Here is a 13,034-nt window from a genome sequence, read left to right as displayed (position 1 = left end):
GCCCATTCATGCAACTGTCGAGATACATCTTAAATGATGCTATCGTGCCCGCCACTACCACCTCCGCTGGCAATGCGTTCCAGGCACCCAGTACCCTCTGCGTAACGAACTTTCCACGCATATTTCCCTTAAACTTTTCCCCTCTCACCTTGAACTCGTGACCCAGAGTAATTGAGTCCCCACTCTGGGAAAAAGCTTCTTGCTGTCCACCCTGCCCATACCTCTCCTGACTTCGTAGACCTCAATGGGGTCCCTCCTCATCCTCCGTCTTTCTAATGAAAATAATCTTCATCTACCCGACCTCTATTCATAGCTATCGCCCTCCATAACAAGCAACATCCTGGTGAACCTCCTCTGCACCTTGTCCAAATCATCCACATCCTTTTGGCAATGTGCTGACGAGAACTGTACGCAGCATTACAAATGTGGCCGAACCAAAGTCTTGTACACCTGTAACATGACCTGCCAACTCTTGTACTCAATACCCCTTCCGATGAAGGAAAGCATGCCGTATGACTCCTTGACCACTCTATCGACCTGCGCAGCCACCTTCAGGGCACAATGGACATGAACACCTGATCTCTCTGCACATTAATTTTCCCCAGGGCTTTTTCATTTACCGTATAGTCCGCTTTTGAATTGGATCTTCCAAAATGCATCACCTCGTATTTGCCCGGATTGAACTCCATCTGCCATTTCTCCGCCCAACTCTCCAATCTATCTATATTCTCCTGTATATTCTGACAGTCCCCTTCACTATCTGCTACTCCGCCCATCTTAGTGTCATCTGCAAACATGCTAATCAGACCACCTATACATTCCTCCAGATCATTTGTGTATATCACAATCAACAGTGGTCCCAGCACGGATCCCTGTTGAACACCACCGATCACAGTTGTCAATTTTGAGAAACTCCCTTCCACTACTACTCTCTGTCTCCTGTTGCCCAACGAGTTTTTAATCCATCTAGCTAGTACACCCTGGACCCCATGAGACTTCACTTTCTCCATCAGCCTGCCATGGGGAACCTCATCAAATGCCTTACTGAAGTCTATGTATATGACATCTACATCCCTTCTCTCATCAATTAACTTTGTCATTTCCTCAAAGAATTCTATTAAGTTGGTAAGACATGACCTTCCCTGCACAAAATGAGGTTGCCTATCACTGATAAGCCCATTTTCTGACAAGTGGGAAGAGATCCTATCCCTCAGTGTCTTCTCCAGCACCTTCCTTACCACTGATGTCAGGCTCACCGGTCTATAATTACCTGGATTATCACTTCTTAAACAAGGGGACAACATTAGCTATTCTCCAGTCCTCCTGTCCCTCACCCGTGTTCAAGAATGCTGCAAAAATATCTGTTAAGGCCCCAGCTAGTTTCTCTCTCACTTCCCTCAGTAACCTGGGATAGATCCCATCCGAACCTGGGGACTTGTCCACCTTAATGCCTTTTAGAATACCCAACACATCCTCCCTCCTTATGCCGACTTGACCTAGAGTAATCAAACATCTATACCTAACCCGAACACCCATCATGTCCCTCTCATCGGTGAATACCGATGCAAAGCACTCGTTAAGAATCTCACCCATTTTCTCTGATTCCACGCATAACTTTCCTCATTTGTCCTTGACTGGGCCAACCCATTCTCTAGTTACCCTCTTGCGCCTTACATATGGATAAAAGGCTTTGGGATTTTCCTTAACCCTGTTTCCTAAAGATATTTCATGATCAGGGGGTTGGATAGGGTGGACAGTGAGAGCCTTCTCCCGCGGATGGATATGGCTGGCACGAGGGGACATAACTTTAAACTGAGGGGTAATAGATATAGGACAGAGGTCAGAGGTAGGTTCTTTACGCAAAGAGTAGTGAGGCCGTGGAATGCCCTACCTGCTACAGTAGTGAACTCGCCAACATTGAGGGCATTTAAAAGTTTATTGGATAAACATATGGATGATAATGGCATAGTGTAGGTTAGATGGCTTTTGTTTCGGTGCAACATCGTGGGCCGAAGGGCCTGTACTGCGCTGTATTGTTCTATGTTCTATGTTCTATGACCCCTTTTAGCACTCTTGATTCCGCGTTTCAACACAGCTGAGGGGCGATGTGCTAGTGAAAGGGGAGGAATGTTATGCCTTGTCCGACAAGAGAATACGGAGGACCGCGAGGATGGGATGGATATAATAATAATTATAATCTTAGTAATTTTCACAAGTAGGTTTACATTAACACTGCAATGAAGTTTCTGTGAAAAACCCCTTCTCGCCACATTCAGGCGCCTGTTCGAGTACACAGACGGAAAACGCAGAATGTCCAGTTCACCTAACACGTGCGTCTTTCGGCACTTGTCAGAAGAAAGCGGAGCAACCGGAAGAAACTCAAGCAGACACGGGGAGAACGTGCAGACTGCGCACAGGCAGCGACACAAGCAGGAACCGAATCTGGGACCATGGCGTTGTGAATCAACAGTGGTAACCACTGTTCTACCGGTACACCCATGGTGCCCAAGCAGACACGGGAGGATGACCGGGGCAAGGACAACCTACCTCAACCCTCCCGTCCCTGCCATCCCCCGTCTGCAACTCCCTCCACGATATATAAGAAAATAATTAAATAAGAAAATAAGAACCAGGAGCAGGAGTCGGCCACTGGCCCTTCGAACAGCCCTGCCATTCAATAAAGATAATGGCTGTTCTTTTGTGGACTCAGCTCCACTTTCCCACCGGAACACCATAATCCTTTATTCCTTTATTCTTAAAAAAACTATCTATCTTTATCTTGAAAACATTCAATGAAGGAGCCTCAACTGCTTCACTGGGCAGTGAAATCAACCGATTTGGGTGAAGGAGTTCCTCCTGAGCTCAGCCCTCAATCTACTTCCCCTTATTTTGAGGCTATGCCCCCTAGTTCTGCTTTAACCTGGCAGTGGAAACAACCTCTACGCGTCTATCCTATCTATTCCCTTCATAATTTTGTATGTTTCTATAAGATCCCCCCCCCCCCACCACCACCACCACCTCCCGCCCCCCCCCCCCCCCCACACACCCCCCACCCACCCACCTCCGCCTCCTTCTAAATTTCCAGTCCCAGTCTACTCGACCTCTCCTCGTAATCCAAACACCTTAACCCTGGGATTAAACTAGTGAATCTCCTCTGCACGCTCTCCAGCGCCAGTAGGTCCTTCCTCAGGTAAGGAGACCAACATTGAACACAATAGTGCAGGTGTAGCCTGACTAACAACTTATAAAGTTGCAGTATAACCTCACTAGTCTTAAAATCCATATCCCTAGCAATCAAGGACACAATTCATTTCGCCTTCTTAATCTGGTGCCGATTTAGTTTAGTGGGCTAGACAGCTAGCTTGTGATTCAAAACAAGGCCAGCAGCTGAGAATTCCTAATTCGTCCCCTGTGTATCCGGACAGGCGCCGGAATGTGGCGACTAGGGGCTTTTCACAAGAACGTCATTAATGTAACACTACGTGTGACAATATAGATTATTTATTTATTCATTTAATCACCTATTGCACCTAACTTTATGCTACTCATGCATTCGGACACCCAGGTCCCTCTGCACAGCAGCGTGTTTTAATATTCATCATTTAGATAATACCCTTTTGTTGTTATTCCTACAAAAATGGATAACCTCACATTTGTCAACATTTTATTCCATGTGTCAGACGTTAGCCCGTTCACTTAAACTACCCAAATCCCTCTGCACACTTCCAGTGGCCTCTTACATTTTTAGTTACCATCCATCTTATTGCCGTCTGAAAACGTGGACACATTGCACGTGTTCCCCAACTGCTAATCATCTGTATAAAGTATGAATAATTGTGGGCCCTGCGCTGAGCTCTGAGGGCCATCACCAGCTTCTGATTATCAGCCAGAGAAATACCCAACAATACCCACTCTTTGTTTTATGTTAATTCACCAATTCTCTATCCATGTTAGTGCTTTATCTTTAACGCCATGCATCCTTATCTGATTCAGCAACCTTTTGTGTGGCACCTTATCAAAAGCTTTGTGGAAATCCAGATATACCACATCCATTGGCTCGCCGTTATCAACCACACTGGTAATGTCCTCAGTAAAATCCACTAAATTAGTTAGGCCGACTTGCCCTTTATGAACCCATGCTGAGTCTGTCCAATGGGACAATGTCCATCCAGTTGCCTCGCTATTTATTCCTTGATGATAGATACCATCATCTTCCCGACTACCGAAATTAAGCTAACTGGCCTATAATTCCCGTTTTCTGCCTACCTCCTTTTTAAAACAGTGGTGTCACGTTTGCTATTTTCCAATCCGTCGGGGCCACCCAGTGTCAAGGGAATTTTGTTAAAGTATCACGAGTTCATTTACAATTTTCCGAGCCGTTTCTTTTAGTTCACTGGCATGCATACCATCAAGGTCAGGAGACCTGTCTACCTTTAGCTCCATTCGCTCGTCCATCCCTACCTCCTTAGTGATAACAATCATCTCAAGGTCCTCACCTGTCATAGCCTCATTTCGATCAGTCACTAGCATGCTTTTTGTGTCTCCACTGTGATGACAGACACAAAAAACCTGTTTTGTTCCTCAGCCATTTCCTCAGCGCCCATTATTAAATCTCCCTTCTGTTATGGGCCAAACCCACCCTGCAGTAAAAAAGCCTAAAGCGAAAGAAAAAGCTGACAGACAGCCCAGCTCCACCCACTCTCTGACATCAGTGCAGTAATACACACCCATTTCTTAAAGGTATTCTCACTACAGATATTTATGTACACACCCATTTATAAACACCCATATCTTAAAAGTACTCTCAGATGACACCTCCCCCTCCCCCCCCCCAAGAAAAAATAAATAAACCATCAACTTCAAGATGGTTTTCTTTTTCACCTTTTCGCTACCCTTTAAGAAATGCACACAGTAAATGTACTTTTTCTTTGCAAAGAACAACACACACAAACAGGTATAATAATTTTTTTTGTCCATTGATTTTGTTCTTTTTGCAACTGGGATCCTTCTGTTCATCACATTCGTGACAAAGCATCGGCTATCACGTTTTCTCGTCCTGCTGTATGTACTATTTTTAAATTACATCGCTATAACAATAAACTCCAGCGAACCAGCCTTGCATTGTTATCCCGGAATCGCTCCAAAAACGTCAACGGACTATGATCAGTATATATAATGGTGTCAGACGGATAGCTGGTCACATAAATGTGAAAATGTTGCAAAGCCAGCACCAAACTCAAAGTCTCCTTTTCAATCGTTGAATACTTTTTCTGGTGAGAATTCAATTTCTTGGAAAAATAACCAATAGGCCACTCTAGCCCTTCGTCGTCGTCTGGTAGACGCACCGCAACGACGCCCACATCACTCGCATCAGCAGCAACTTTGAATGATTTTGTATAATTTGTGATGGCCATCACAGGAACAGTGATTAACACAGCCTTCAGGCCATTAAATGCCTGTTGATACTCCGCTGTCCACTGGAATATGTTACGCTTCTTGAGCAAGTCCGTCAGTGGAGCGAATACACTGCTAAAATTCGGTCCAAATTTCCGGTAAAGTCCACTCAGACAAAAGAAATGCATTATTTCCCGTCGTGTCGAGGGTATCGGAAACTTCTCAATAGCTTGTGTTTTCACATCCCGTGGGACTATTCGACCATGTCCAATTGTATGGCCAAGGAAAGTGACTTGGGCTTTTCCCAATTCACTTTTGGCTAGGTTTACCACCAAACCCACCTCTTGAAGTAGATCGAACCAGATCGGCGATGTATACCGCACAATTGGGTAATCCTGAACCGACTTTGCTTGTTAACCGTTGAAATGTGGCTGGGTCGTTTTTCATGCCAAATGGCATAACGTTGAATTAGTGTACACCATCTGGAGTCACAGAAGCTGAAATAGCCTTCGCCCTTTCGGGTAATGGAACCTGCCAGTGACCTTTAATAAAATCCAGTTTGGAAATAAAAGCTGTCTACCTCACTTTCTCAATGTAATCCTCAAAACGTGGGCCATGATAAGAGTCCGTTCATGTAACTTCATTAACCTTTCTATAGTCCACGCACAACCGTTGGGTACCTTCTGGTTTTGGAACCATCACTATGGGTGAACGCCATTGGTTGCAACCCACTTCAATTATGTCATTTTTAAGGATATTTTCAATCTCTTTGTTAACCTGTGCCAAGATTAAATGGTTAAGTCTGTATGGATGTTGTTTTATTGGAACAGCATTTCCCACATCTACATCATGTATATCCATTCTAGTACTTCCCAATTTATCTCTACCAACTTGCCCACGTCATATGAATAACTCATTCAGGTCAGTCACGTTTTCCTCTGGAAGATAACTCAATAATTTATCCCAGGTTTTAAGAACATCCCCATTTTCCAATTCAATTTGAGGTATGTCAAATTCACAGTCATCTGGATTTGATTCGTCACTTTGAGTTAGAATCATTAAAACCTCCTCCTTTTTCTCTCGTTCCCTTTCAAAGAACCTTTTAAGCATATTCACATGACACACTCGGTGAGTCTTCCTTCTATCTGGTGTTTTTACCACAAAATTCGCCTCACTTAATTTCTTTTTAATCTGATAAGGTCCAGAAAAACTTGCTTTTAAAGATTCACCTATCACTGGTAACAATACTAAAACTGTATCTCCACTGGCAAAACTACGAACTTTGGATTTCTTGTCCTCAACCCGTTTCATCACATTTGTGCAACATTAAATGTTGTCCAGCCAATTCACCCGATCTATTTAAATTTAATCGTTCCCTAAAATATGACACGTAATCCAATGATGTAATTTCCGAATTCTCACTCACCACTTTTTCCTTCATCAAATTAAGTGGTCCTCTTACCACATGACCAAAAATTCGTTCAAAATGACTGAATTTAGTTGACTCATTAGGGGCATCCCCAATTGCAAACAGTACGAATGGAATTCCTTTATCCCAATCCTCTGGATAATCGTGATAATAAGCCCTCAACATTGTCTGTAATGTCTGATGCCACCTTTCTACCACTCCGTGCGATTCTGGATGGTACGCAGTTGACTTATTTTTTTTTTATTCGTAAGCTATCCATAACTTCTTTGAATAACCTTGCGGGAAAATTAGATCCTTGATCCGACTGTATTTCTGTGGGTAGTCCATATCTAGTAAAGAATTTAAGTAACTCTTCCACAATCTTTTTAGCTGTAATATACCGGACTGGAATGGCCGCTGGAAACCTAATAGACACTATCGTCAAAACATATTGATTCCCACTTTTCATTTACGGAAGTGGTCCTGCGCAATCAATTAGGACCCTTGTAAAAGTTTCCTCAAATGCTGGACTGGACATTAAGGGTGTTGGTTTTATCACTCAATGAGGTTTCCCTATCACTTGACATGTGTGAAATGATCGACAAAATCTAACTGCATCTTTATGTCGTCCAGGCCAATAGAAATGTTCCTGGATTTTAGCTTGAGTTTTCCTTATTACAAAATGACATCCCACTGGTACCTCATGTGCAACTCGCAACACCTTCTTTCTATACCTCACCGGCAATATTACTTGATGAACGTCTGCCCACTTTTCATCCGCCTGCATATGTAAATGTCGATTTCAGCGGGAGCGGTGCGCAAGTGATTTCTGGGAGGTAAATTTATCCTTTAAAAACACTTACCTTCACAGGAACAGGCCAGTCAATTTCAGTGGGAGCGGTGCGCAAGTGATTTCTGGGAGGTAAGTTTATCCTTTAAAAACACTTACCTTCACAGGAACAGGCCAGTCGATTTCAGCGGGAGCGGTGCGCAAGTGATTTCTGGGAGGTAAGTGTATCCTTTAAAAACACTTACCTTCACAGGAGCAGGCAAGTCGATTTCAGCGGGAGCGGTGCGCAAGTGATTTCAGGGAGGTAAGTGTATCCTTTAAAAACACTTACCTTCACAGGAGCAGGCCAGTCGATTTCAGTGGGAGCGGTGCGCAAGTGATTTCTGGGAGGTAAGCTTATCCTTTTAAACCCCCCCCCCCCCCCCCCCCCAACCAATAAATTCTGGTGGAGAGGAAACCCGAGACACTACACGTGTAGTGTCTCCCACCCGCCCTCCTCCTATAACCTAATAATAAGACCCATTGGTGTGAGGTAAGTGCCATATTATATTATTATTATATTATATTATTAGCATTGTGCAGGTCAAGGTTCGGAGGTGGAGGAACAGTCTCTGTCAGGGAGAGAACCTGAGAACATCTAAGACACTCAGAAGGTAAGAAGGTAAGTAAGTGATTTTTACTCATTTTTACTTTTATACCTTTTTCAAATTGTGTGTGTCGTGGGAAACTGAAGTGACATCACAGAAAAGCTGTGACCTGAGTGGCTGGTTGGGAATCTACACTAAATTAAAAAAATTAAGCATTGGTAACTAATTAAACATAATTACTTAATTATAATTTAGAGGGGTATCTAAGCCAGAGATCAGAGAGTACTATATTTAGCTTTCGCATTTCCATTAGAAATCTAGTGCTAGGAAACAGATAGTTAACAGTAACTTTGAAATTTAAAAAAATATACTTTTTTTTTAAAAATTTTAATTTTAATTTTAATTAATTGACGCAATGTCAGAGGGGTGCAGTGCTCTGACTGTGTGATGTGGCAGGTCCGGGAGTCTTCCAGCGCCCCGGATTGCTTCATCTGCAGAAAGTGCACCCAACTGGAGCTCCTCACAGACCGCCTGGTTTGGTTGGAGCAACAATTGGATGCACTTAGGAGCATGCAGGTGGCGGAAAGCGTCATAGATCGCAGTTATGTAAATGTGGTCACATCCAAGGTGCAGGCAGAGAAATGAGTGACCACCAGAAAGGGCAGGCAGTCAGTGCAGGAATCCCCTGTGGTTGTCCCCCTCTCGAACAGGTATACCCCTTTGGATACTGATAGAGGAGCAGATAGGTATACAGATTTTGGAAAAGAGTAAAAACAATAGAGATGTGGTGATGGGAGACTTCAACTTCCCCAATATTGACTGGGACTCACTTAGTGCCAGGGGCTTAGACGGGGCGGAGTTTGTAAGGAGCATCCAGGAGGGCTTCTTAAAACAATATGTAGACAGTCCAACTAGGGAAGGGGCGGTACTGGACCTGGTATTGGGGAATGAGCCCGGCCAAGTGGTAGATGTTTCAGTAGGGGGGCATTTCGGTGACAGTGACCACAATTCAGTAAGTTTTAAAGTACTGGTGGACAAGGATAAGAGTGGTCCTAGGATGAATGTGCTAAATTGGGGGTAGGCTAATTATAACAATATTAGGCGGGAACTGAAGAACATAGATTGGGGGCGGATGTTTGAGGGCAAATCAACATCTGACATGTGGGAGGCTTTCAAGTGTCAGTTGAAAGGAATTCAGGACCGGCATGTTCCTGTGAGGAAGAACGATAAATAAGGCAATTTTTGGATAACGAGAGATATTGTAGGCCTCGTCAAAAAGAAAAAAGAGGCATTTGTCAGGGCTAAAAGGCTGGGAACAGACGAAGCCTGCGTGGAATATAAGGAAAGTAGGAAGGAACTTAAGCAATGAGTCAGGAGGGCTAGAAGGGGTCACGAAAAGTCATTGGCAAATAGGGTTCAGGAAAATCCCAAGGCTTTTTACACGTACATAAAAAGCAAGAGGGTAGCCAGGGAAAGGGTTGGCCCACTGAAGGATAGGCAGGGGAATCTATGTGTGGAGCCAGAGGAAATGGGCGAGGTACTAAATGAATACCTTGCATCAGTATTCAACAAAGAGAAGAAATTGGTAGATGTTGAGTCTGGAGAAGGGTGTGTAGATAGCCTGGGTCACATTGAGATCCAAAAAGACGAGGTGTTGGGTGTCTTAAAAAATATTAATGTAGGTAAGTCCCCAGGGCCAGATAGGATCTATCCCAGATTACTGAAGGAGGCTGGAGAGGAAATTGCTGAGGCCTTGACAGAAATCTTTGGATCTTCACTGTCTTCAGGGGATGTCCTGGAGGACTGGAGAATAGCAAATGTTGTTCCTCTGTTTAAGAAGGGTAGCAAGGATAATCCAGGGAACTACAGGCCGGTGAGCCTTACTTCAGTGGTAGGGAAATTACTGGAGAGAATTCTTCGAGACAGGATCTACTCCCATTTGGAAGCAAATGGACGTATTAGTGAGAGGCAGCATGGTTTTGTGAAGGGGAGGTCGTGTCTCACTAACTTGATAGAGTTTTTCGAGGAGGTCACTAAGATGATTGATGCAGGTAGGGCAGTGGATGTTGTCTATATGGACTTCAGTAAGGCCTTTGACAAGGTGCCTCATGGTAGACTAGTACAAAAGGTGAAGTCACACGGGATCAGGGGTGAGCTGGCAAGGTGGATACAGAACTGGCTAGGTCATAGAAGGCAGATAGTAGCAATGGAAGGATGCTTTTCTAATTGGAGGGCTGTGACCAGTGGTGTTCCACAGGGATCAGTGCTGGGACCTTTGCTCTTTGTAGTATGTATAAATGGTTTGGAGGAAAATGTAACTGGTCTGATTAGTAAGTTTGCAGACGACACAAAGGTTGGTGGAATTGCGGATAGCGATGAGGACTGTCAGTGGATACAGCAGGATTTAGATTGTTTGGAGACTTGGGCGGAGAGATGGCAGATGGAGTTTAATCCGGACAAATGCGAGGTAATGCATTTTGGAAGCTCTAATGCATGTAGGGAATATACAGTGAATGGTGGAACCCTCAAGAGTATTGAAAGTCAAAGAGATCTAGGAGTACAGGTCCACAGGTCATTGAAAGGGGCAACACAGGTGGAGAAGGTCGTCAAGAAGGCATACGGCATGCTTGCCTTCATTGGTCGAGGCATTTAGTATAAGAATTGGCAAGTCATGTTGCAGGTGTATAGAACCTTAGTTAGACGATAGTGACATTTAAGTGGCATCTTGACAAATACATGAATAGGATGGGAATAGAGGGATACGGACCCAGGAAGTGTAGAGGATTATAGTTTAGTCGGGCTTGGAGGGCCGAATGGCCTGTTCCTGTGCTGTACATTTCTTTGTCCTTTTTTCTTTGTCTCAATTTTCTCATCAATACATCACTTTTACGGTAACAACACTCTGGGATACACTCAGATTTCTCTTCCGTGTATGCATTCTGATATATCCGTTTTATTTCATCATCTTTCTGTTGTAACTCCGCCAATTTTCCTCAACTAAAAATATCCGCCTCATCCTCCACCTGTTCTTGTTCTGTTTAAACCAACTGATCAAAAATCGTTTTTTGATAATTGCACTTCAACTTCATCTATACTGTTTGATTACTCCCCTTGTCTTAACCTGTGCCTTTGCGACCTCGTTACCACACAATCCGCACAAATCCCATGATATTCGTCATTCAACACTTCAGTTGTCTGATTTTCCAATGGTTTATCAACCACAGTAGGCATCATTCCCACCTGTGATCCAGCTATATTATTACCCAAAATAAACTGTATTCCTGGACAAGATAGTTTCTCTATTATTCCTACTACCACTTTACAACACTTCACTGGACTTTCCAACCTTATCTTATATAATGGAACACTACTCCTCCCACCCTGAATTCCACATATTACCATATTTTCTCGCAATATTCTTCCCAAACTACATAACTCCTCAACGCTTACCATTAACGATTGACTAGCTCCCGTATCTCTTAAAATTGTGACTTCTTTACCTGCTACTCCTGATAGACATGAGTTAACTTTACCCACACAAGTAAATTCTTTAAAGAGATCTGGCACCTTCTTATAGACAGAAACATAGACATAGAACATAAAATGCAGGAAGAGGCTATTCGTCCCGTCGAGTCTGTACCGTCCCACTTACGCCCCCACTTCCACCCTATCACCGTAACCCAATAACCCCTCCTAACTTTTTTTCGGTCAAGAAGGCAGTTTATCGTGGCCAATCCACCTAACCTGCACGTCTTTGGACAGTGGGAGGAAACCGGCGCAGCTGGAGAAAACCGTCACAGACACGGGGAGAACGTGCAGCCTCCGCACAGACAGTGATACAGCAGGGAATCGAACCTGTAACTCTGGCGCTTTGAAGCCAGACTGCTAATCACTTGTGCTGCCGTGGTGCCCAATCGCCTCTTGATCAGGCTGTACAATCTTTTGCACCTCCTTCCCTTCACTTGGGCATTCCTTTACCACTTTGACAAATCCCACAGTCTTATCCTGTTTTACCACAGCAGCCAACCCAGTGCTTTTCTTCAACCACCAACACCGTAACTATACATGGCCTAGTATATTACAGTGAAAGCATTTCAAATGTTTAATTTCTTGTCCAGCGTCCTGGATTTCTTTTTTAAACTGAGGTACACTCTCCTTATTATCGTTCATCAGATCACCTTTACCTTTACCACTTGAGTGTTTTTCATGTCAGGCTGAAACTGATTTCGGAAACCAAACTTTGATTCATGAACTAATTCATAATCACCTGCCATTTCTGCTGTTAATCTCGCAGTTTTAACCCTCTGCTCTTCCCCATGAGTTCTCACTACATCAGGAATTGAATTTTTACACTCCTCAAAAAGTATAATTTCGCTGAGAGCTTCATACGTTTGGTCTATTTTCAAATCCCTTATCCATCTCTCAAAATTACTCTGTTTGAGCCTTTCAAGATCCATTTACGTTTGGCCAAATTCTTTCCTTACATTTCTAAACCTTTGTCGGTAAGCTTCAGACAGCAGTAGATATGCATTTAAGATGCATTCTTCACCTCCTCATACGTTCCAGATACCTCCTCCGGTGGTGATGCAAACACGTCACAAGTCCTATCATTCAGCTTTATTTGAATCAGTATTACCCACATGTCCTGCGGCCATTTCATTTGCCATAATTACCTGATCGTTTCGCATTTTCTCAGGTAATGTTGACTGCAATGTTTTTGCGATCTCTAATAGTCTGTTTTTTAATCTCTGTCGGCAAGGTACTGCGTGTGACTGTCTCCACCCACAAACAATTCAGAGCCCCTGAAAGAGCCATTGACACAACACACTCCCCACTTAAACTAGAATACCATATC

This window comes from Scyliorhinus torazame, chromosome 12, assembly GCF_047496885.1.
Source record: "Scyliorhinus torazame isolate Kashiwa2021f chromosome 12, sScyTor2.1, whole genome shotgun sequence".
In the NCBI taxonomy this organism is placed as follows: domain Eukaryota; kingdom Metazoa; phylum Chordata; class Chondrichthyes; order Carcharhiniformes; family Scyliorhinidae; genus Scyliorhinus; species Scyliorhinus torazame.
This window is presented reverse-complemented; position numbering follows the sequence as displayed.